General features: G+C 46.0%; 1 pseudogene across 1 annotated transcript; it reads right to left on the bottom strand.

The window, feature by feature from the left end:
• Positions 1–21,278: 21,278 nt before the first annotated feature.
• Positions 21,279–25,574, bottom strand: LOC123143907 (putative linoleate 9S-lipoxygenase 3; annotated as a pseudogene). The gene is made up of 3 exons (XR_006471135.1): positions 25,334–25,574; positions 24,123–24,424; positions 21,279–23,698 (listed from the first exon to the last, which is right to left on the bottom strand). The product of XR_006471135.1 is annotated as a putative linoleate 9S-lipoxygenase 3 (transcript).
• Positions 25,575–26,408: the final 834 nt, after the last annotated feature.

Here is a 26,408-nt window from a genome sequence, read left to right as displayed (position 1 = left end):
TGGAAATGGCAATGGAAGCTCTGGGAAGAAGCCGAACCCGTTCAACAAAGGACATGTGAACCACGTGAGCGTGGAGGAGGTTGAAGCTCAGCCTGATGCAGTAATAGGTAAGTTTTTGGTTAAGTCATTTACTGCAACCGTTCTTTTCGATACTGGTGCATCGCATTCATACATATCAAGGGGATTCGTAAACAAGTTTAAGATGTCCACCCAAGTTCTCAAAAGCCCCATGTTAGTAACCTCGCCAGGAGCAGAGTATATGGCCACCCAAGGATGTTTTCAGATACCGTTGGCCATTGGTAGGCATGTTTTCCCCTCAGACCTCATTGTTTTGGAATCGCAAGGTTTGGATGTGATTTGGGAATGGATTGGCTATCGTTGTATGGAGGAAACATCGATTGTGCCAGCAAGACGATTTTGCTTACCACCCCGGAAGGAAAAAGGATCAAGTATGTATCCCGGCATATGCCGAAGAGGACTCAAGTGAATTCCTTATCAGGAGTTGTACAGGAGGAAGTACCAGTGGTGAAGGATTATCCGGATGTATTTCCAGAAGAGTTGCCAGGCATGCCACCAGATAGAGACATTGAGTTCTTGATTGAACTTTTGCCAGGCACAGGGCCAATATCTAAGAGACCGTACAGGATGCCCGCAAAGGATTTGGAGGAAATTAAGAAGCAGATCAAGGAGTTACTGGATAAAGGCTATATTCGCCCAAGTTCGTCACCTTGGGGATCACCAGTACTTCTAGTGGAGAAGAAAGATGGATCACTAAGGATGGTTGTTGATTACCGAGGATTGAATGAAGTGACCATCAAAAACAAGTACCCACTGCCGATGATCAATGATTTGTTTGACCGCTTGCAAGGAGCTAAAGTATTTTCCAAGATCGATCTACGATCAGGATACCATCAGTTAAAGATTCGAGAGCAGGATATACCCAAGACGGCATTTACCACCAGATATGGATTGTATGAGTATACCGTTATGTCATTTGGACTGACTAACGCACCTGCCTATTTCATGAACCTGATGAACAAAGTGTTTATGGAGTTTTTGGATAAGTTCGTCGTGGTGTTCATTGATGATATTTTAATCTTTTCCAAGGATGAAGAAGAGCATGAGGAGCATTTGCGATTGGTACTTGAGAAGCTCAGAGAACATCAGTTATATGCCAAGTTCAGCAAATGTGAGTTTTGGTTGAAGGAAGTTGGATTCCTTGGACATGTTATTTCTGGAGAAGGAATAGCAGTAGACCCTGCCAAGGTTGACACAGTGACAAGTTGGGAATCACCCACGACAGTTGGAGAAATCCGGAGTTTTCTTGGACTTGCAGGATACTACCGGAGATTTATCGAGAATTTCTCAAGGATTGCTAAGCCCATGACTGAGCTATTGAAGAAGGACACCAAATTCAATTGGACTGAGGAATGTGAAGCTAGTTTCCAAGAGTTGAAGAAACGATTGGTTACATCACCAGTGTTGATTCTGCCAGATCAACGCAAGGACTATGAAGTTTATTGCGACGCTTCTCGTCGAGGACTTGGAGCAGTGCTTATGCAGGAAGGAAGAGTTGTGTCGTATGCTTCACGACAACTTAAACCCCATGAGAAGAATTATGCTACGCATGATTTGGAATTAGCAGCCGTGGTGCATGCATTGAAGACATGGAGACATTTTCTCATCGGAAACCATTGTGAGGTGTACACGGATCACAAGAGTTTGAAGTACATTTTCACGCAGAAGGAGTTAAATCTCAGACAGAGGAGATGGTTGGAGCTCATCAAAGATTATGATATGAGATTGCATTATCACCCCGGAAAGGCTAACGTAGTAGCAGACGCGTTGAGCCGCAAGAGTCATGTCAACACCCTCATGACAGGAGAGTTACCTCAGGAGTTAGCCGAGGACCTTCGCGAGCTATGTTTGGAGATAGTCCCAAGAGGCTATTTAGCGACATTGGAGATTCAGTCTACCTTGATGGAAAGGATCAGAGAAGCTCAGAAGACAGACAAGGAGATTGAAGAGATAAAGGAGAAGATGAGCAAAGGAAAAGCCAAGGGATTTCGTGAGGATGAGCACGATACCTTATGGTTCGAGGACCGCGTATATGTGCCAAATGATCCGGAGATCAGGAAGTTGATTTTGCAAGAAGCCCATGATTCACCGTACTCGATTCACCCAGGGAATACCAAGATGTATTTGGATTTGAAGAATACTTTCTGGTGGACCGGAATGAAGAAGGATATTGCGGAGTATGTAGCAGTTTGTGATGTATGTCAGAGAGTGAAGGCAGAGCATCAGAAGCCAGCAGGATTGCTGCAGCCATTGCCAATACCCGAATGGAAGTGGGATAAAATAGGCATGGATTTTATCACAGGATTACCCAGGACTCGTTCAGGCTATGACTCGATATGGGTTGTAGTCGACCGTTTGACGAAAGTGGCTCATTTCATTCCAGTGAAGACCACTTACACCAGTGCTAAGTTGGCAAAGATATACATGACCAGGATAGTATGTTTGCATGGAGTTCCGAGGACCATTGTATCAGACAGAGGAACCCAATTTACCTCGAAGTTTTGGAAGCAGTTACATGAAACATTGGGAACCAGGCTGGAATTTAGTACAGCATTTCACCCACAGACAGATGGACAGACCGAGAGAGTCAACCAGATTTTGGAGGACATGTTGAGAGCATGTGCGCTAGATTATGGATCAAGTTGGGACGACAGTTTGCCATATGCGGAGTTTTCATATAACAACAGTTATCAAACCAGTTTGAAGATGGCCCCTTTCGAAGCTTTGTACGGAAGAAGATGTAGAACACCGTTGTTATGGGACGAAGTTGGAGACCGTCAGTTGTTTGGACCAGATTTGATTAAGGAGTCTGAACAGAAAGTGAAGGTTGATTCGCGATAGGCTCAAGGTAGCCCAGTCCAGGCAGAAGAGTTATGCTGATTCTAAACGCAAGGAGACCGTTCATGAAGTCGGAGACAGAGTGTATCTTCGAGTATCACCCCTTCGAGGAGTGAAGCGCTTTGGAGTTAAGGGAAAGTTAGCGCCCCGTTTTATCGGACCATACCGAGTGTTGGAACGTATGGGAGAAGTTGCCTACAAGCTCGAATTGCCCGAAGGATTGTCTGGAGTACATGATGTATTTCATGTTTCACAGTTGAAGAAGTGCCACGCAGAGATGGCTGAGATACCATTGAGAGATACTGTGCCACTGGAAGCAATTCAGTTGGAAAGTGATTTGACCTATGAGGAGAAACCAGTTAAGATTCTCGAGTATGCCAGCCGAGTTACCCGCAGCAAGGTTATCAAGTTTTGCAAAGTTCAGTGGAGTCACCACACAGAAGATGAGGCCACCTGGGAGCGAGAGGAAGATCTACGGAAAAACCACTCCCACCTGTTTTCTAGCCAACCCGAATCTCGAGGGCGAGATTCATCTTAAGGGGGGTAGGTTTGTAACATCCCAAATTTTCAATTTGGAATGTTATACATAGATCATCATTGCATATCATGTTTTATTGCATTTTGACAAATCCTCGATAAATTCTAAGCAACTCAAGGACCCTCGGAGAGAGTTGGGGATTTTCTCGAATTTTCTTATTTGGTTTTTCAAACGAGGATTGGGATTTTAATTATTTTTCTCTCCGGAAAAATATTTCATTTATAAATAAACGAGAGGAGAGAATATGACTTCTCCAAAACAATTGAAATACTGGAGGAAAAATGTTAAAATCATTATTTTGGGATTTATTGGATTTTATTTGCAATTTTTATTGCATTTAAAAATATGGCATGTTTTCAAAATATTTATTTTTGTTTTAAAAATGTTCACCCCTATTCTAGATTTTCTAACTAGACGGGGAAAATTTATTTCATATTTTTCTCATTTTTATTTAGTTTTCTACGCAATTTTCTTCGCGGAACTTATTAAAAAAAACACGCGCGCCACGCCGACTGGGCCGAAGGCCCAGCCGACGGCCCAGCCCCGCCGCGACCTCTCCTTCTTCCCCACGCCGCCGGAGTCCGGCCACGGCCACGGGAGCCCGCCGCCGCCTCGGTGCCCCCTTCCCCAAGCCCCCTAGCCCCCCATCCTATATATAGCCCCCCTCCGTTTTCGCCACCACCGCCCGCCGGAGAAGCCGCCCGCCGCCCCGCATCTAGCCGCCGCCGGCCGCCGTTTTGCCTCGCCGCCCGTCGCCGAGAGCCGCGCCCGAGCCCCGCCCCCTCGCCGCCGGAGCCGCCGCCCCCGAGCCCCGCACCCCGCCGCCGACCCCGCCCGCCGGAGCCCTCGCCGGAGCGAGGCCCCGTCGAGGTACTGCTGCCGCCGCCGTTCGTCGTTGACCGGTTTTCTGTAAAAAAAACCTTTGTTTAAAAAAAACCCTAGATCGGTTTTTTTTCGGTTTTCTTATTTTGCGAGCGTTCACCGAACCGTTCGTTTTAACGAACGCGTTCGTCGGTTTTTCTCTGTTAACGAACGTCCGTTATTTAACCGTTCGTCCGTTTTTCTTTTTCGTCGGATTTTCTCGTTATTTTCTCAGATTCGATTTCTGATCGAATTTCGAATCTGTTTAACTTCTCGCTCGTTTATCGGAATCAGGTGATTCAAGCGCCTAGAGTTTCGTCTCGAAATTCTCTTTCCGTTTAACCTACTCAAACAAGTTTTTGCTACAGTAAAATTTGACCTAGATCCAGATTAGCAAACGAAGTTTCTTTCTTTCGCCGTTTGACTTTCGTTGCTTCTTTCGAGTTGATTCTTTTTGCAAACCGGAGTTCTTAAGTTGAACTTTCTGGTTGGATCTTTCATTCGAGTTTTACCTGTGCATTAGATGAGTACTGATTGTATGCTTGTTTGTTTGCGATAGAGTACCCGGAGTGTGCCGCTTGTTACTTCGACTCGCTAGGTTTTGCGGATCATCAGCAAGGCAAGTAACACTTTGATCATACCCCGTTCATACCCAGTTTTATTGCATTAGATCTATTTCCTCAAACACATTGCATGATTAGGATCTAATTAAACTGTGGGTATTGGGAAGTAGTTGAGGTAGTACCTATTACCTGTTTCTTTATCAAACCCTTGGGAGTTACTTCTACGTTGCTTTTATTATTGCCATGCTATGCTCGTAGACGTGGATTGGGTTTGAGAGATATTCATGACAGATGTGAGATGTTTAATAATGGTTCAACTTAAGGTGGCAACTAAAACTCACATCTGGGTGGATTGAGGCACCTGGAGAACCCAGTGTTGTCTGTATGTATAAGGTCCGCCACCCAGGCTCAAAGGGATCATAAGATTATTCATGCTAGAAACTTCCGTGTGCAGCCGCAAGCTATTATGGGCTCTAGCATAGCTGAGTAGGTTACAGGATCTCTTGAAGAGGTGGACTAGCAGATGTAGGGGAAAGTAGGTGTACCGGTCCATCCAGAGTAAAGAGTGATTGTTTCTGAAAGACTGTGTCTCGGTCATCCGTTTCTCAAACATCATGCAGTGCGAGAATCAAGCGGAGGCGATCGAGCCTTGTGGGGAAAAGTGCACAAACCTCTGCAGAGTGTACAAACTGATCATGATTAGCCGTGTCCCCGGTTATGGACAACTTGAGTATCTAGTACCTGGATTTTCATTTGAATCTAATCACCGTGATACTTTTAATTAATTTTGTTGGGTTAATGATGACACTTAATTGGGATTGAGTTGGAGGTACCTTCTCAATGTTTCAACCACCATGATAGTTAAATAAAATTTATTCCTTTTGCAGTAGGATAAAATTGGCTTTTCGCAAAACTGTAACCATAGAGCCTTTCCACCAGCCATATATGCATATAGTATAGCATTATCATTGTTCATTGCTCTCTATGTGTTATTTTGCCAGCATATTCCATGTGCTGACCCGTTTCCGGGCTGCAACGTTTCATGTTGCAGACTTTTCAGACGACGAGTAAGGTGCCTTAGGTCGTGGTCTTATACTCAGTGATGCCGCTGGAGTTGATTGACTCACTTATCTTCCAAGTCTTCCGCTGTTATCGTTATTAGATGGCCTTAAGCAATATTTATCATACTTAATCTCTTCGGAGATATTCGATGTAATAAGTGTGTGATTGCTACTCTGTTATAAATCCTCCATTTGTACTGTGCGTGTCAGCATTACTGATCCAGGGATGACACCGGTGCACAGCAGCACAGGCCATTTGAGGTCTGGTCGCTACAGAACGTCTCGGTCATGTCTGCATGGTTCCCGAACCCGTAGGGTCTACACACTTAAGGTTCGATGACGCTAGGGTCATAGAGATATTAGTATGCGGTAACCCGAAAGTTGTTCGGAGTCCCGGATGAGATCCCGGATGTCACGAGGAGTTCCGGAATGGTCCGGAGGTAAAGATTTATATATGGGAAGTCTTATTTTGGTCGCCGGAAAAGTTTCGCACTTTATCGGTATTGTACCGGAAGTGCCGAAAGGGGTCCGAGGGTCCACCAAGGGGGTCCACCTGCCCCGGGGGGCCACATGGGCTGTAGGGGTGTGCGCCTTGGCCTATATGGGCCAAGGGCACCAGCCCCAAGAGGCCCATGCGCCAGGAGATAAGGGAAAGGAAGAGTCCTAAAAGGGGAAGGCACCTCCGAGGTGCATTGGGGAGGATGGACTCCTCCCTGGCCGCACCCTTCCTTGGAGGAAGGCCAAGGTTGCGCCCCCCTCTCCCTTGGCCCTATATATAGTGGGGGGAAGGAGGGCAGCAACACCTAAGCCCTGGCGCCTCCCTCTCCCTCCCGTGACACATCTCCCTCCTCCCGCAGCGCTTGGCGAAGCCTTGTCGGAATCCCGCTACTTCCACCACCACGCCGTCGTGCTGCTGGATCTCCATCAACCTCTCCTCCCCCCTTGCTGGATCAAGAAGGAGGAGACGTCGCTGCTCCGTACGTGTGTTGAACGCGGAGGTGCCGTCCGTTCGGCGCTAGGATCATCGGTGATTTGGATCACGACGAGTACGACTCCATCAACCCCGTTCTCTTGAACGCTTCCGCTCCCGATCTACAAGGGTATGTAGATGCACTCCTTCCCTCTTGTTGCTAGTAAACTCCATAGATTGATCTTGGCGATGCGTAGAAAATTTTGAATTTCTGCTACGTTCCCCAACACCATTAAGGCCCAATACGAATTCCCGTAACTCTCCGGTACTCCGAAAAATACCCGAATCACTCGGAACCTTTCCGAAGTCCGAATATAGTCGTCCAATATATCGATCTTTACGTCTCGGCCATTTCGAGACTCCTCGAAATGTCCCCGATCTCATCCGGGACTCCGAACTCCTTCGGTACATCAAAACACATAAACTCATAATATAACCGTCATCGTAACGTTAAGCGTGCGGACCCTACGGGTTCGAGAACTATGTAGACATGACCGAGACACCTCTCTGGTCAATAACCAATAGCGGAACCTGGATGCTCATATTGGCTCCCACATATTCTACGAAGATCTTTATCGGTCAGACCGCATAACAACATACGTTGTTCCCTTTGTCATCGGTATGTTACTTGCCCGATATTCGATCGTCGGTATCTCAATACCTAGTTCAATCTCGTTACCGGCAAGTCTCTTTACTCGTTCCGTAATACATCATCCCGCAACTAACTCATTAGTTACAATGCTTGCAAGGCTTATAGTGATGTGCATTACTGAGTGGGCCCAGAGATACCTCTCCCACAATCGGAGTGACAAATCCTAATCTCGAAATACGCCAACCCAACAAGTACCTTCGGAAGCATCTGTAGAGCACCTTTATAATCACCCAGTTACGTTGTGACGTTTGGTAGCACGCAAAGTGTTCCTCCGGTAAACGGGAGTTGCATAATCTCATAGTCATAGGAACATGTATAAGTCATGAAGAAAGCAATAGCAACATACTAAACGATCGAGTGCTAAGCTAACGGAATGGGTCAAGTCAATCACGTCATTCTCCTAATGAGGTGATCCCGTTAATCATCTTTGATTAACGAGCTAGTCAAGTAGAGGCATACTAGTGACACTCTGTTTGTCTATGTATTCACACATGTATTATGTTTCCGGTTAATACAATTCTAGCATGAATAATAAACATTTATCATGATATAAGGAAATAAATAATACTTTATTATTGCCTCTAGGGCATATTTCCTTCAGTCTCCCACTTGCACTAGAGTCAATAATCTAGTTCACATCGCCATGTGATTTAACATCAATAATTCACATCACCATGTGACCAACACCCAAAGGGTTTACTAGAGTCAATAATCTAGTTCACATCGCTATGTGATTAACACCCAAAGAGTACTAAGGTGTGATCATGTTTTGATTGTGAGATAATTTTAGTCAACGGGTCTGTCACATTCAGATCCGTAAGTATTTTGCAAATTTCTATGTCTACAATGCTCTGCACGGAGCTACTCTAGCTAATTGCTCCCACTTTCAATATGTATCTAGACCGAGATTTAGACTCATCCAGATCTGTGTCAAAACTTGCATCGACGTAACCCTTTACGACGAACCTTTTGTCACTTCCATAATCGAGAAACATATCCTTATTCCACTAAGGATAATTTTGACCGATGTCCAGTGATCTACTCCTAGATCACTATTGTACTCCCTTGCCAGTGTAGGGTATACAATAGATCTGGTACACAGCATGGCATACTTTATAGAACCTATGGCCGAGGCATAGGGAATAACTTTCATTCTCTTTCTATCTTCTGCCGTGGTCAGGCTTTGAGTCTTACTCAATTTCACACCTTGTAACACAGGCAAGAAACTCTTTCTTTGACTGTTCCATTTTGAACCACTTCAAAATCTTGTTAAGGTATGTACTCATTGAAAAAACTTATCAAGCGTCTTGATCTATCTCTATAGATCTTGATGCTCAATATGTAAGCAGCTTCACTGAGGTCTTTCTTTGAAAAACTCCTTTCAAACACTCCTTCATGCTTTGCAGAATAATTCTACATTATTTCCGATCAACAATATGTCATTCACATATACTTATCAGAAATGCTGTAGTGCTCCCACTCACTTTCTTGTAAATAGAGGCTTCACCGCAAGTCTGTATAAAACTATATCCTTTGATCAACTTATCAAAGCGTATATTCCAACTCCGAGATGCTTGCACCAGTCCATAGATGGATCGCTGGAGCTTACAAATTTTGTTAGCACCTTTAGGATTGACAAAACCTTCTGGTTGTATCATATACAACTCTTCTTTAATAAATCCATTAAGAAATGTAGTTTTGTTTATCCATTTGCCAGATTTCATAAAATGCGGCAATTGCTAACATGATTCGGATAGACTTAAGCATAGATACGAGTGAGAAACTCTCATCGTAGTCAACACCTTAAACTTGTCGAAAACCTTTTGCGACAATTCTAGCTTTGTAGATAGTAACACTACTATCAGCGTCCGTCTTCCTCTTGAAGATCCATTTATTCTCAATGGCTTGTCGATCATTGGGCAAGTCAATCAAAGTCCATACTTTGTTCTCATACATGGATCCCATCTCAGATTTCATGGCCTCAAGCCATTTCACGGAATCTGGGCTCATCATCGCTTCCTCATAGTTCGTAGGTTCGCCATGGTCAAGTAACATGACCTCCAGAACAGGATTACCGTACCACTCTGGTGCGGATCTTACTCTGATTGACCTACGAGGTTCGATAGTAACTTGATCTGAAGTTACATGATCATCATCATTAGCTTCCTCACTAATTGGTGTAGGAATCACAGGAACAGATTTCTATGATGAACTACTTTCCAATAAGGGAGTAGGTACAGTTACCTCATCAAGTTCTACTTTCCTGCCACTCACTTCTTTCGAGAGAAACTCCTTCTCTAGAAAGGATCCATTCTTAGCAACGAATTTGCCTTCGGATCTGTGATAGAAGATATACCCAATAGTCACCTTTGGGTATCCTATGAAGACGCATTTCTCCGGTTTGGGTTCAAGCTTATCATGTTGAAACTTTTTCACATAAGCATCGCAACTTCAAACTTTAAGAAATGACAACTTTGGTTTCTTGCCAAACCACAGTTCATATGGTGTCGTCTCAAACGGATTTAGATGGTGCCCTTTTTTTTACGTGAATGCAGCTGTCTCTAATGCATAACCCCAAAACTATAGTGGTAAATCGGTAAGAAACATCATAGATCGCACCATATCTAGTAAAGTACGATTCCGACTTTCGGACACACCATTACGTCGTGGTGTTCCGGGTGGCGTGAGTTGCGAAACTATTCCGCATTGTTTCAAATGTAGGCCAAACTCGTAACTCAAATATTCTCCTCCACGATCTGATCGTAGAAACTTTTTCTTGTTACGATGATTTTCAACTTCGCTCTGAAATTCTTTGAACTTTTCAAATGTTTCAGACTTATGTTTCATTAATTAGATATACCCATATCTGCTCAAATCATCTGTGAAGGTGAGAAAATAACGATATCCGCCACGAGCTTCAATATTCATCGGACCACATACATCTGTATGTATGATTTCCAATAAATCTGTTGCTCTCTCCATAGTTTCGGAGAACGGTGTTTTAGTCATCTTGCCCATGAGGCACGGTTCGCAAGTACCAAGTGATTCATAATCAAGTGATTCCAAAAGTCCATCAGTATGGAGTTTCTTCATGCGCTTTACACCGATATGACCTAAACGGCAGTGCCACAAATAAGTTGCACTATCATTATTAACTTTGCATCTTTTGGCTTCAATATTATGAATATGTGTATCACTACGATCGAGATCCAACGAACCATTTTCATTGGGTGTGTAACCATATAAGGTTTTATTCATGTAAACAGAACAACAATTATTCTCTAACTTAAATGAATAACCGTATTGCAATAAACATGATCAAATCATATTCATGCTCAACGCAAACACCAAATAACATTTATTTAGGTTCAACACTAATCCCGAAAGTATAGGGAGTGTGCGATGATGATCATATCAATCTTGGAACCACTTCCAATACACATCGTCACTTCATCCTTAACTAGTTTCTGTTCATTATGCAACTCCCGTTTCGAGTTACTACTCTTTAGCAACTGAACCAGTACCTAATACCGAGGGGTTGCTACGAACACTAGTAAAATACACATCAATAATCTGTATATCAAATATACCTTTGTTCACTTTGCCATCCTTCTTATCCACCAAATACTTGGGGTAGTTCCGCTTCCAGTGACCAGTCCCTTTGCAGTAGAAGCACCTAGTCTCAGGCTTAGGACCAGACTTAGGCTTCTTCACTTGAGCAGCAACTTGCTTGCCGTTCTTCTTGAAGTTCCCCTTCTTCCCTTTGCCCTTTTCTTGAAACTAGTGGTCTCGTCAACCATCAACACTTGATGTTTTTCTTGATTTCTACCTTCGTCGATTTCAGCATCACGAAGAGCTCGGGAATTACTTTCGTCATCCCTTGCATACTATAGTTCATCACGAAGTTCTACTAACTTGGTGATGGTGACTAGAGAATTCTGTCAATCCCTATTTTATCTGGAAGATTAACTCCCACTTGATTCAAGCGATTGTAGTACCCAGACAATCTGAGCACATGCTCGCTGCTTGAGCCATTCTCCTCCATCTTTTAGCTATAGAACTTGTTGGAGACTTCATATCTCTCAACTCGGGTATTTGCTTGAAATATTAACTTCAACTCCTGGAACATCTCATATGGTCCATGACGTTCAAAACGTCTTTGAAGTCCTGATTCTAAGCCGTTAAGCGTGGTGCACTAAACTATCAAGTAGTCATCATACCGAGCTTTTGTCAAACGTTCATAACGTCTGCATCTGCTCCTGCAATAGGTCTGTCACCTAGCGGTGCATCAAGGACATAATTCTTCTGTGCAGCAATGAGGATAATCCTCAGATCACGGATCCAATCCGCATCTTTGCTACTAACATCTTTCAACATAATTTTTCTCTAGGAACATATCAAAAATAAACACAGGGAAGCAACAACGCGAGCTATTGATCTACAAAATAATTTGCACAATACTATCAGGACTAAGTTCAAGATAAATTTAAGTTCAATTAATCATATTACTTAAGAACTCCCACTTAGATAGACATCCCTCTAATCCTTTAAGTGATTACGTGATCCAAATCAACTAAACCATGTCCGATCATCGCGTGAGATGGAGTAGTTTCAATGGTGAACATCACTATGTTGATCATATCTACTATATGATTCACGCTCGACCTTTCGGTCTCCGTGTTCCGAGGCCATATCTGCATATGCTAGGCTCGTCAAGTTTAACCTGAGTATTCCGCGTGTGCAACTGTTTTGCACCCGTTGTATTTGAACGTAGAGCCTATCACACCCGATCATCACGTGGTGTCTCAGCACGAAGAACTTTCGCAACAGTGGATACTCAGGGAGAACACTTATACTTTGATAATTTAGTGAGGGATCATCTTATAATGCTACCGTCAATCAAAGCAAGATAAGATGCATAAAAGATAAACATCACATGCAATCAATATAAGTGATATGATATGGCCATCATCATCTTGTGCTTGTGATCTCCATCTCCGAAGCACCGTCATGATCACCATCGTCACCGGCGCGACACCTTGATCTCCATCGTAGCATCGTTATCGTCTCGCCAAACTTATGCTTCTACGACTATCGCTGCCGCTTAGTGATAAAGTAAACCATTACAGGGCGATTGCATTGCATACAATAAAGCGACAACCATATGGCTCCTGCCAGTTGCGGATAACTCGGTTACAAAACATGATCATCTCATACAATAAAATTCAGCATCATGTCTTGACCATATCACATCACATCATGCCCTGCAAAAACAAGTTAGACGTCCTCTACTTTGTTGTTGCAAGTTTTACGTGGCTGCTACGGGCTTAGCAAGAACCGTTCTTACCTACGCATCAAAACCACAACGATAGTTTGTCAAGTTGGTGTTGTTTTAACCTTCGCAAGGACCGGGCGTAGCCACACTCGGTTCAACTAAAGTGAGAGAGACAGACACCCGTCGGTCACCTTTAAGCAACGAGTGCTCATAACGGTGAAACCAGTCTCGCGTAAGCGTACGCGTAATGTCGGTCCGGGCCGCTTCATCTCACAATACCGCTGAACCAAAGTATGACATGCTGGTAAGCAGTATGACTTATATCGCCCACAACTCACTTGTGTTCTACTCGTGCATAGCATCAACGCATAAAACCAAGCTCGGATGCCACTGTTGGGTAACGTAGTAATTTCAAAAAAATTCCTACGAACACGCAAGATCATGGTGATGCATAGCAACGAGAGGGGAGAGTGTGTCCACGTACCCTCGTAGACCGAAAGCGGAAGCGTTAACACAACGCGGTTGATGTAGTCGTACGTCTTCACGATCCGACCGATCAAGTACCGAACGCACGGCACCTCCGAGTTCAGCACACGTTCAGCTCGATGACGTCCCTCGAACTCCGATCCAGCCGAGTGTTGAGGGAGAGTTCCGTCAGCACGACGGCGTGGTGACCATGATGATGTTCTACCTACGCAGGGCTTCGCCTAAGCTCCGCAACGATATAATCGAGGTGTAATATGGTGGAGGGGGGCACCGCACACGGCTAAAATATCGTATATCAATTGTGTGTCTATAGGGTGCCCCCTGCCCCCGTATATAAAGGATGGAGGAGGGGAGGTCGGCCAGCCCTTAGGGCGCGCCAGAAGTGTGGAGTCCTACTAGGACTCCCTAGTCCTAGTAGGATTCCTCCTCCCACATGGAATAGGAAAAAGGGAAGGGAAAAGGAGAAGGAAAGAAGGGGGCGCCCCCCTTCCCTAGTCCAATTCGGACCAGACCATGGGGAGGGGTGCGGCCACCTTTTGAGGTCTTTCTCTCCTTTCCCGTATGGCCCATTAAGGCCCAATACGAATTCCCGTAACTCTCCGGTACTCCGAAAAATACCCGAATCACTCGGAACCTTTCCGAAGTCCGAATATAGTCGTCCAATATATCGATCTTTACGTCTCAGCCATTTCGAGACTCGTCGTCATGTCCCCGATCTCATCCGGGACTCCGAACTCCTTCGGTACATCAAAACACATAAACTCATAATATAACCATCATCGTAACGTTAAGCGTGCGGACCCTACGGGTTCGAGAACTATGTAGACATGACCGAGACACCTCTCCGGTCAATAACCAATAGCGGAACCTGGATGCTCATATTGGCTCCCACATATTCTACGAAGATCTTTATCGGTCAAACCGCATAACAACATACGTTGTTCCCTTTGTCATCGGTATGTTACTTGCCCGAGATTCGATCGTCGGTATCTCAATACCTAGTTCAATCTCGTTACCGGCAAGTCTCTTTACTCGTTCCGTAATACATCATCCCGCAACTAACTCATTAGTTACAATGCTTGCAAGGCTTATAGTGATGTGCATTACTGAGTGGGCCCAGAGATACCTCTCCCACAATCGGAGTGACAAATCCTAATCTCGAAATACGCCAACCCAACAAGTACCTTCGGAAGCACCTGTAGAGCACCTTTATAATCACTCAGTTACGTTGTGACGTTTGGTAGCACACAAAGTGTTCCTCCGGTAAACGGGAGTTGCATAATCTCATAGTCATAGGAACATGTATAAGTCATGAAGAAAGCAATATCAACATACTAAACGATCGAGTGCTAAGCTAACGGAATGGGTCAAGTCAATCACGTCATTCTCCTAATGAGGTGATCCCGTTAATCAAATGACAACTCATGTCTATGGCTAGGAAACATAACCATCTTTGATTAACGAGCTAGTCAAGTAGAGGCATACTAGTGACACTCTGTTTGTCTATGTATTCACACATGTATTATGTTTCCGGTTAATACAATTCTAGCATGAATAATAAACATTTATCATGATATAAGGAAATAAATAATACTTTATTATTGCCTCTAGGGCATATTTCCTTCATCAATAACATGTATATCACATATACCTTTGGTATTGCCGGCCTTCTTATCCGCTAAGTACTTGGGGCAGTTCAGCTTCCAGTGACCGTTTCCCTTCCAATAAAAGCACTCAGTCTCAGGTTTGGGTCCATTCTTTGTCTTCTTCCCGGCAGCTTGCTTACCGGGCGCGGCAACTCCCTTGCCGTATTTCTTGAAGTTCTTCTTACCCTTGCCTTTCTTGAACTTAGTGGTCTTATTCACCATCAACACTTGATGTTTCTTTTTGATCTCCACCTCCGCTGATTTCAGCATCGAATATACCTCAGGAATGGTTTTCTCCATCCCCTGCATATTGAAGTTCATCACAAAGCTTTTGTAGCTAGGTGGAAGTGACTCAAGGATTCTGTCAACGACCGCGTCATCCGGGAGATTAACTCCTAGCTGAGACAAGCGGTTGTGCAACCCAGACATTTTGAGTATGTGTTCGCTGACGGAACTATTCTCCTCCATCTTAGAACTATAGAACTTGTCGGAGACTTCATATCTCTCGACCCAGGCATGAGCTTGGAAAACCATTTTCAGCTCTTGGAACATCTCATATGCTCCGTGCTGCTCGAAACGCTTTTGGAGCCCCGGTTCTAAGCTGTAAAGCATGCCGCACCCGATCATCACGTGGTGCTTCGGAACAACGAACCTTCGCAACGGTGCACAGTTAGGGGAAACACTTTCTTGAAATTTTAGCGAGGGATCATCTTATTTATGCTACCGTCGTTCTAAGCAAATAAGATGTAAAACATGATAAACATCACATGCAATCAAATAGTGACATGATATGGCCAATATCATTTTGCTCCTTTTGATCTCCATCTTCGGGGCGCCATGTTCATCATCGTCACCGGCATGACACCATGATCTCCATCATCGTGTCTTCATGAAGTTGTCTCGCCAACTATTACTTCTACTACTATGGCTAACAGTTAGCAATAAAGTAAAGTAATTACATGACGTTTCAGTTGACACGCAGGTCATAAATAAATTAAGACAACTCCTATGGCTCCTGTCGGTTGTCATACTCATCGACATGCAAGTCGTGATTCCTATTACAAGAACATGATCAATCTCATACATCACATATATCATTCATCACATTCTTCTGGCCATATCACATCACATGACACATGCTGCAAAAACAAGTTAGACGTCCTCTAATTGTTGTTGCAAACTTTTACGTGGCTGCTATAGGTTTCTAGCAAGAACGTTTCTTACCTACGCCAAAACCACAACGTGATATGCCAATTTCTATTTACCCTTCATAAGGACCCTTTTCATCGAATCCGATCCGACTAAAGTGGGAGAGACAGACACCCGATAGCCACCTTATGCAACTAGTGCATGTCAGTCGGTGGAACCTGTCTCACGTAAGCGTACGTGTAAGGTCGGTCCGGGCCGCTTCATCCCACGATGCCGCCGAATCAAGATAAGACTAGTAACGGCAAGTAAATTGACAAAATCGACGCCCACAACAACTTGTGTTCTACTCGTGCATAGAAACTACGCATAGACCTAGCTCATGATGCCACTGTTGGGGATCGTTGCAGAAATTAAAAAAATTCTACGCATCACCAAGATCAATCTATGGAGTAACTAGCAACGAGAGAGAGGGAAGTGCATCTTCATACCGTTGAAGATCGTGAGATGGAAGCGTTACGAGAACGCGGATGAGGGAGTCGTACTCGTAGTGATTCAGATCGCGGTTGATTCCGATCCAAGCGCCGAACAACGGCGCCTCCGCGTTCAACACACGTGCAGCCCGGTGACGTCTCCCGCACCTTGATCCAGCAAGGAGGAGGGAGAGGTTGAGGAAGAGGGCTCCAACAGCAGCACGACGGCGTGGTGGTGATGGAGTGGCAGTTCTCCGGCAGGGCTTCGCCAAGCTCACGCGGAGGAGGAGAGGTGTTGGGGAGGGGAGGGGCTGCACCTTGGATGTGGTGCTGTAGCCCTCCCTCTACCCCTCTATTTATAGGGAGAAGGGGGGAGGGGCCCGGCCCCTCTAGATGAGATCTAGAGGGGGGCGGCCAAGGGGAAGGGGGCTTGCCCCCCAAGCAAGGGGGCGCCCCCTTTAGTGTTCTCCCCCCCCCCAACCCTAGGCGCATGGGCCCTAGGGGGGATGGCGCCCAGCCCACTTAGGGGCTGGTTCCCTTCCACCTACAGCCCATAAGGCCCTCCAGGGTAGATGGACCCTCCCGGTGGACCCCTGGAACCCCTCCGGTGGTCCCGGTACAATACCGGTATACCCCCGAATATTTCCGGTGACCGTATGATGACTTCCCATATATAAATCTTCACCTCCGGACCATTCCGGAACTCCTTGCGACGTCCGGGATCTCATCCGGGACTCCGAACAACATTCGGTAACCACATACAAATCTTCCTTATAACCCTAGCATCATCGAACCTTAAGTGTGTAGACCCTACGGGTTCGGGAATCATGCAGACATGACCGAGACCGCTCTCTAGCCAATAACCAACAGTGGGATCTGGATACCCATGTTGGCTCCCACATGTTCCATGATGATCTCATCGGATGAACCACGATGTCGAGGATTCAAGCAATCCCGTATACAATTCCCTTTGTCAATCGGTACGTTACTTGCCCGAGATTCGATCGTCGGTATCCCAATACCTCGTTCAATCTCGTTACCGGCAAGTCACTTTACTCGTTCCGTAATGCATGATCCCGTGACTAAATACTTAATCACATTGAGCTCATTATGATGATGCATTACCGAGTGGGCCCAGAGATACCTCTCCGTCATACGGAGTGACAAATCCTAGTCTCGATCCGTGCCAACCCAACACACTTTCGGAGATACCTACAGTGCACCTTTATAGCCACCCAGTTACATTGTGACATTTGGTACACTTAAAGCATTCCTACGGTATCCGGGAGTTGCACGATCTCATGGTCTAAGGAAATGATACTTGGCACTAGAAAAGCTTTAGCAAACGAACTACACGATCTAGTGCTATGCTTAGGATTGGGTCTTGTCCATCACATCATTCTCCTAATGATGTGATCCCGTTATCAATGACATCCAATGTCCATGGTCAGGAAACCGTAACCATCTATTGATCAACGAGCTAGTCAACTAGAGGCTCACTAGGGACATGTTATGGTCTATGTGTTCACACATGTATTACGATTCCCGCATAACACAATTATAGCATGAACAATAGACAATTATCATGAACAAGGAAATATAATAATAACCATTTTGTTATTGCCTCTAGGGCATATTTCCAACACCCAGATATGTACATCTTTGTTCCTATATGGGAGGAGCGCCCCACTAAAACTCGTTGCCTGGGAAGACTAAATTGGGCATGTGCCAAGTTTAGATTTTTTTTCAAACATTAAATTAAGGACGCCGATAACTGCCACACGTGTGGGCGTTAAGGAATCTGCCCACACGTTCTGTGTGGTGCCTAAGAGGACCAGCCCACACGTCTGTGTGTGGGCAAAACAACTAGCGCCCACACGCCTCTTTTTTCCCTCTCGGTCCCTCTTACACGTGTGCCTGTGGGCGAAATAGATAACGCCCACACGCCCGGTACGTCAGGCCTCGTACCTCGTGGTCCCGCATGCCCCACGTGACACTTTACCGCGCGCCCCGCAGTTGCCATGGGCCGGACCCTCGTCCATGTTCGTTTAAGTGCAGTTGCCATGTCGCGGAACTACGGTTGCCATGTCGGACAACTACAGTTGCCATGTTTGCTCAACTGCAGTTGCCATCTCAAGTCACAGTTCCAGATTGCCATTTTTTGGACAACTACAGCTGCTGCCATGTGTGGTCTGGTCTACTGCAGTTGCCATGATTTCAAAACTTTAGGAGTTGCCACCTACTAACACTAGGCAGTTGCCATGTAGCGCTACAAAAAAAGGCATGGCAAAAAACATGTTCGGGTAAAAGAGAGAGTTGCCATGTGCTCACAACACTAGTAGAAAACAGGGCTTTGGTTCGGCCAGAAAAGAGCATTAATCCCGGTTGCATTACGAACCGGGACTAATGCACCGGGACTAATGTGAGCATTAGTCCCGGTTCGAGCAGCTAGGGCACCGTACAGGCATTAGTCCCGGTTCAAATGGGACCTTTAGTCCCGGTTGGTGCCACGAACCGGGACTAAAGGGTGCGATGTCCATTAGTACCGGTTCGTGGCACCAACCGGTACTAAAGTTTAGACCTTTAGTCCCGGTTCGAGCCACCAACCGGTACTAATGGGGTTTGAGGCAAACCGGTACTAAAGTTTAGACCTTTAGTCCCGGTTCGAGCCACCAACCGGTACTAATGGGGTTTGAGGCATTAGTACCGGTTCATGGCACGAACCAGTACTAAAGGTCCCATTTTCAAACTCTATCCCCCCCCCCCCCGTGGATCGCCTTTTCATGTAAAAAGCAAAAGAAAATGATAAAAACTTCAAAAATTAAAATCCTTCCACATGTAGTTATGTTACTACATGTACTAGTTAGGAAAATTTAAAAACTTAAATTTGGACATGTTTTGCAAAAAGTGTAGGGAAAATGTAAAACGGCTATAACTTTTGCATACGATGTCAGAAAAAACGTATAATATATCAAAATGTTCAGCACAAAAATCCGCATCCGATTTTGATTGCCTACGGCCTGTTTGCAAATTTTTAGAATTCTCAAATTCTAAAAAGAAAAAAAGTTATGCTCAAATTTCTGTTTTTTTTTGAATTTTGGTTAAATCTGGTTAAACTATGGTCAAACTACTTATTCAAGAAGTATTAGTGTTACTAAATAATTATTCAAGAATATTAGTGTTACTAAATAATTATTTCAGTTTTTTTGAATTTTGGTCAAATCTGGTCAAACTGTGGTCAAACAATGGTCAAACTAATTATTCAAGAAATATTAGTGTTACTAAATAATTATTTCAGTTTTTTTTAATTTTGGTCAAATCTGGTCAAACTGTGGTCAAACTATGGTCAAACTACTTATTCAAAAAATATTAGTGTTACTAAATAATTATTGTTTTTTAGAACAATAGTTTCAAACTCAAACAGTGAAATGTGTGACTTCATGCTCAAGCTAAATTCCTGAGGGTTAATAGGATTGACATCTTATTATTGTCAGGAAAACAACAAGTGCAGACTTGGAAACGAGGGAGAATAGAACCCGGAAGTTAAGCGTGCTCAGGCTGGAGTAGTGAGAGGATGGGTGACTGTCCGGGAAGTTAGATGATTTGGAATGATGAGGGGTGATTAGAGATTAGAGGTTAAATTGAGCAGTGATGAGGGTGACTAGAGATTACAGGTTAAAATAATTCAGAAATTTGAAAATAAAAAAATCAAAAAAAATCATAAAATTTCCTTTAGTACCGGTTGGTGTTACCAACCGGGACTAAAGGTGGACCTCCAGGCAGCGGCCACGTGGAGGGCCTTTAGTCCCGGTTCGTGTAAGAACCGGGACTAAAGGCCCTTATGAACCGGGACTAAAGGCCCTTTTTCTACTAGTGCAAGCACGCTAGGGCAGTTGCCATTTAAAAAGAAAGAGCCATCTGCTTACGTGCACGCTAGGGCAATTTGCCATGTACCATGCAAAACATATGGCAACTGACATGTTCGGGTAAAAAAAAGAGAGTTGCCATCTGCTTGCAAACACACTAGGGCAGTTGCCATGTACACTGCAAAACGCATGGCAACTGGCAGCTTGAGTGTGGGAGAGGAGGCGGGTGTGTGGGCGAGATGGCAAACGCCCACACACCAGCCCTTGTGCGTGACTGAAAACTGGTGTGTGGGCGAACTGCTAAACACCCACACACCGGCCCCTCCGTGTGGTAAAACGGATGTGTGGGCGACCTCTCTCAGACACCACACACGCGAGTTGTCCTACGTGACATACAAATCAGTTAATTCGTGCCAAGATTCGTGCAGAAGTTACTGGACGGTGATGGAGGCGTGTGGGTGAGTTGGCTAACGCCCACACGTGTGGGCGTTACACTTTTCGTAAATTAATTTGAGCCAAAATCATCACAACCGTGAACAAAATTTATAGAACAAGAAACAACTAGCATGGACAAAAATATCACATGGAAAATCGTAATACCATGAAGCGGTGGTGAACCGAAGAAGGAAAGTAATATGAGCAAAAGTTACCATCTCAGGAGAAAAGAATGAACAAAAATTATGGTTGCCATGAACAAGTTTTTTGCATGAAAACATCTAAAAACAGAGAGAAAAGAGAAAACAAAACACTTCGGAGGAAAAAGTGGTCGACATCAGCAAAACCATCAACATGTGTCGTTATGAAGAAAATCTGACTAATGTCAAATTCAAAATCAGTAGACATGCAAATAGACACTCGCTTGCTTTATTCAACATATATACGGTCCAGCTCAACACACTGGCCGACCACAACCCTTCATCCGTGCCATCCCACGGGCTTTGCATTGCGGCCAAAACAGCTTCATCAACAGGAAAATAAACACAACTCGCCTCAACGTGAACGAGCACGCTTCTGGCCACTCATGAACGTGCACATGCAGCGTTCCTTATTTGAAATGGGAAATATACAACAATAACATAACGCCATAACATTCATCAGATGGAGATGCTGTTGGGGATGCCCTTGGCTGTGATCCCGGTGGCGCTCTCACCATCGATGTCAGATGTGTTGGGGTAGAGAAGCATGTAGGGGAATTTTGCTGGCCCATTCCGGTTCTTGAGTTGGCGATTCGCGTTCATATTCATGATTCTCTTCTCGATGTCGATCAACTTCTGGCTGAAGTCCTCGAACGCCTTTTTCGCCTTCACATCTGATGTCCACTTTGGCTCATCGCGCTGCCCCAGGTAGACTTCGTCGGAGGAGTGGTTGGACAGGACCTCGATCACCGACACTCCAATGATGCTTTGGAGCTGGCTCGTGATGGTGTGGATGAAGGCCAGGTCCGGGTCAGTCTCCACCTCCTTGTACTCCTTGGTGCCCGGCTCCGGCATCTGCCGTCGGCTCACCGTCGGACGGTTGGGGAGGTAGCCGGCGTATGAGTACTGGCCAAAGTTGACGGCCGCATGCAGCGCAGAGGCGATCCAGATGATGGTGGCACATGACCTGACGAGCTCGTTCACGGTTGTCATCTTGGGCCACCAGGGCTGGTCTTTGATGTCGCCATGGCCGACCTCACGCACCTCCTTCCACCATGCCTGTAGCTCGACGTCGGACCGAAGCACGTCATCACAGGGGTAGTAGATCCTGCAGTACTCGTCGACCCAAGTCTCGATGGCCGACCAGACGGCCAACCCATCCACCGCGTACGGATAGTCCTTGATGTGCAGCGACACTCCGCACGGGCTCTCCGTGTCCTCCTTCGCCACACCTCTCTTGATCAGGTCTACCGGCAGTGCCTGCTCGGTGAAGTTCCAGTTCCTATAGACTTCAGAGGAGATTCTCAGTGCGTGCTCACCTGGACAGACGGTCATCTCGAAGAAGCCACCAGCGCTAATGAGGACTTGGCGTGCCAGGGCGTTGATGGTCATGGTGTCGCGGTAGTGTGGCTGCAGGAGCTTGTGGATGGGATGCGTGACGCTGAGCTGCCGGTTGGTGGCGATCACGAACGGCTCGATGACTGCGTGCGTATGGAGCCAGTGGCTGATGAGGCCGTGCCACGCGGAATCGTTCACGGCGGCGTAGGCCTTGGCCAGCTGCCAGATGGTGTCTTGGACAGCCCTCTCCGACTCCGAGCCACAGGAGGGGGGCGTGTAGACCTTGCTGTCGGCGCCGACCACTTTGGTGCCGAGGTCGTTAAGTAGGGGCTTGCTGAGCTCGATGGCGATTGGCTTGAGAGTGCCGTCGTCTTGCAGGAAAAGAAGCGTCCTGGTGGCCTAGACGAATGTGTTTGGAAGACTGTTGATCTTTAGCAGGTGAGGCATGAAGTTGTCGTGGTGGTCTAGGATGAAGAGCCTCTTGGCGTCGATTGCCTTGTCGACGCTGAGCTTGCCGAGGTTGTGTTGGATGTGCTCCACCGTGATCTTGCTCGTCTGGTCACCGTACCCTTCAAGCGTGCTCCTCGGAGGGAACACCTTCAGGCGGGTGATGATGTGTGGGTTGAGGCCGGCGAGCATCTCCCGGGCGAACTCCTCGTCCGTCCGCCACGCGAGCTTGTCCTCCTTGATGACATGCGGCATGGGCATCTTGAGGAGGAAGTCCCCGCCGGCCGGCATGATGCTCCTCAGCGGCGGGAACGATTTGAACAGCTCGTCCAGGGCGGGGATGTCGGGGATCTTAAGCCCGCCTTCGTAGAGCTTGTACATGTCCTCGAAGTCGTCGAACTCGCGCGGCGAGACGGAGTCGAACTGCTGGCGGAGGAGGGGGAGGATGCCGCCGGAGATGGCCTTGATGAGGTAGGCCGTGAAGTCGGCTTTCTTGACATGGTTGAAGTTCTCGTCGCGGGGGACATAGAACTGTTGGAGCACGGGTAAGACGTTCCTGCTCTCGCACGTGGGGTCGGTCACCATGGGCTTCCTGCCGGTGCGGCCTCGGCGCGGGTATGGGTACAAGCTGTCCGGGCCGCCGAGGGTGGGGCGAGGGTTCTTGTGGTCTGGATCGCCGAGGTCGTTGTAGAGGTCGTAGCGGTAGACGCGGTCGTGCTCCTCATAGGCGCCGTTCTTCTGCCTGGGGTCGTCCCCTCGCAGGATCCGGAGCTCGTCCTCTCGGAACGGCTGCAACAACGTCGGCATCTCGCTTGGCAGGTACGTCTGCATTGCATGTCATGATTGTTCAGTTCACTTATTAATTGTTCATGGTCCGATGAGGAAGTCGGTGTTTATCCTCCTTTTATTTTCAGAGAAACACTAAAAATCTAACGTCAAATTTTTAGGCATAACAAATTTGATGTTTTATGGCAATTTATATTGGTGCGATGACGATAAATTTAGTTGTTAAGCATGACAATTTGATGACAAAAAATGAATTGAAACAGATTTGCCATGCTCGTCAACTAAACTTGTCATCCTCGCTTAACATAATTTGCCATGAAAAACGTTCGATTTGTCATGTCAAAAAACCTAACGTTAGATTTGCATGTAGCGGAGTACTTTATTTTATATAAATGAGAAAGGTTAAATGTTCATGAAACTGATACATGAATATGTCCAACTAGAGCTAGGCGAGCACACTTACGTCGTTGGTGAAGAAGACTCGGTCGTAGTGGTACTTGTTGGTGTTATAGACCCATGAATTTGCGACGAAGACGATGGGGCCGGCGTGGCCGGGGATGTCGTCGATGGTGATGGTCTTGAGGAGGAACTGGGTGGCATGGTAGTTCCGAACGATGACGGCGCCAGGAATGCCTTGCTTCTTCACGTCCCAGTCGAAGGTGACATCGTAGGTGGTATCGCCGTGGTTGATCGGGGGCAAGTGGAGCACCCAGTGCTCAACCCGCTCCTCTTCGCCCAAGAGACCCCGGGTGCCACTCTCATCATCTGCATCCATATATGCGATCGATAGCTTGCTTAATCACTTTGCGGGGGGTTACTAGCTATACATAAATGAAGGAGGTGTGTATCAATCGATGGAGAGACCAAGTTTTTTTTTTCCTGGGAATGTTAAAAATTTGACGTCTGAACGAAAGACCCCAGGCACTTTGCATCCCTTGTGCGAACCATTCACTCTCACGCATCCTTCTAAGCGTACATTAGGGATGCCAATTTGTATGTTTACATCATTGCAATTTTTATTTGTTGTTGTTGATGTAGCATGGCAATTTCCCTGCAGCCAGCATGGCAAATTCGGAGCATTCTTTTTAGACTGAAATTCTGCATGTTGCAATTATGACAAACCCCTGAAAACTTATGGAAATTACTCTTCCATAGCATAAGCAATTTGCTGACAATCCTTTTATACAACATGACAATTTTTACTTTGAAACATGGCAATCCTTATACAACGGCATGGCCATTTTATCTGTTTTCGCATGACAATTCCGAAGCGTTCGATTGGAGTGTTCTCTTTAGCAAACTAAAATGTTAATTCCTTCCTAACTGGTCGGGGAACGATTGTTCGTTCGGGCCGCCCCATGAGGGAACGTAAGATGTGTATTGACGTCTTTTTTCCCTCTATTTTGAAAAAGAAAATAATATGCATTTGCCTCTTCTTAAGTATAAGAGTGTCGCTAGATCTTAGTCGACTAAGATTTAACCAATGTCTCGGTCAAGTGACCGAGCATATAGAAAAGAAAAAAAGAAATTAATTTTTTTGCACGAATCTCCACGTAAGATCTTGTGAATGTAGCATCGACTATGACTTGGTTAATTAGGTCGCGGTCGGAGATTTAAGAATCCCGTAAATATAAACACATAGGATATGGACGGATGCGCTTAGATGCTCCTTACTCGGGTCGGCGACGGTGGAGCTGATGAGCTGGCAGGTGACGCCTTTGGTGGTGACCTCGTCCCAGGTGTCGTGGCTCACGGGTTGCTGCCAGTGGTTCAAGTCGAGAAGGTTCCTGCGCATGAGCACCACCTTCCCCTTGAGCTGCGGCGGCGTCATCCACCCGAACATCTTCCTCACACTCTCACTCCGCTCCTTGGCTGGCTAGTTGATCGATCAACTAGCGCTCAGGCTGCTTGCTTGCTTTGGGACGAGGAAGCTCACGAGTGCCCTTTTATAGGAACCGGAGGTCGGATCGGAGGACCGTGTGCCGGAGCTAGCAAGGCAGGCTAGCTGCACCCTGCACGTACGCGCGTGTGCGTGTTACACGCCTATGGCTGCCGTCGTTCTCTACGTACCCTGGCAGGCCCGCGTCGTCTTCCTTCCTGGCGTCCGGTTCTCGCAGCGACGTGTGGCGCCGGCCGGCCTCCACCGGTCGCGCGTTATCGCGTCGCTGCATGCGGACGATTCAGTCGATGCCATGCAAATAACCCATGTGAATTTGCATGTGCGTATGTGTGAACATGGTAGACCTATTAAGTGATCACAAGGCGACGGAGTTGAAGAAAATGCATCCACCGTACATACACTGTTTATGGCACTCTTAAGTACGTAGAGTCCTGCCAGTAGTTACTTGATTAATCTAGTGGTTATAGCTTCTACTGGAATGTCTGAAAACGCAGGACCGGACGTACAAAGGCTCGGGAACGATGGGAGGAGGAGGGAGAGCAGGAGAACCATACATTGATACATGTTATGTACGTGCATGCTACTCGATGCTACTCGTCATCGCTGTCTAATGGCCGGCGCATTCGTCGTCCGAACCCTGGCTAGCTAGCTGGCACTGTCGTCTCGTCTCTCGTGATACACGCTTCCGATCTCGACTTGTGCTAGTATTGACTTCGGAAGTTCCTATGGAATGTCAAGGCTCCAGCTAAAATTAATTTTTTTCTGTGGCTTCTCAGCAGAAAAAGTATTTTGACCAGAGACAATCTTTTAAAAAGGGGTGGAAAGGTGACAAAAACTATGTTTTTCTGT

This window comes from Triticum aestivum, chromosome 6D, assembly GCF_018294505.1.
Source record: "Triticum aestivum cultivar Chinese Spring chromosome 6D, IWGSC CS RefSeq v2.1, whole genome shotgun sequence".
NCBI classification, from domain to species: Eukaryota; Viridiplantae; Streptophyta; class Magnoliopsida; order Poales; family Poaceae; genus Triticum; species Triticum aestivum.
This window is presented reverse-complemented; position numbering and strand designations above follow the sequence as displayed.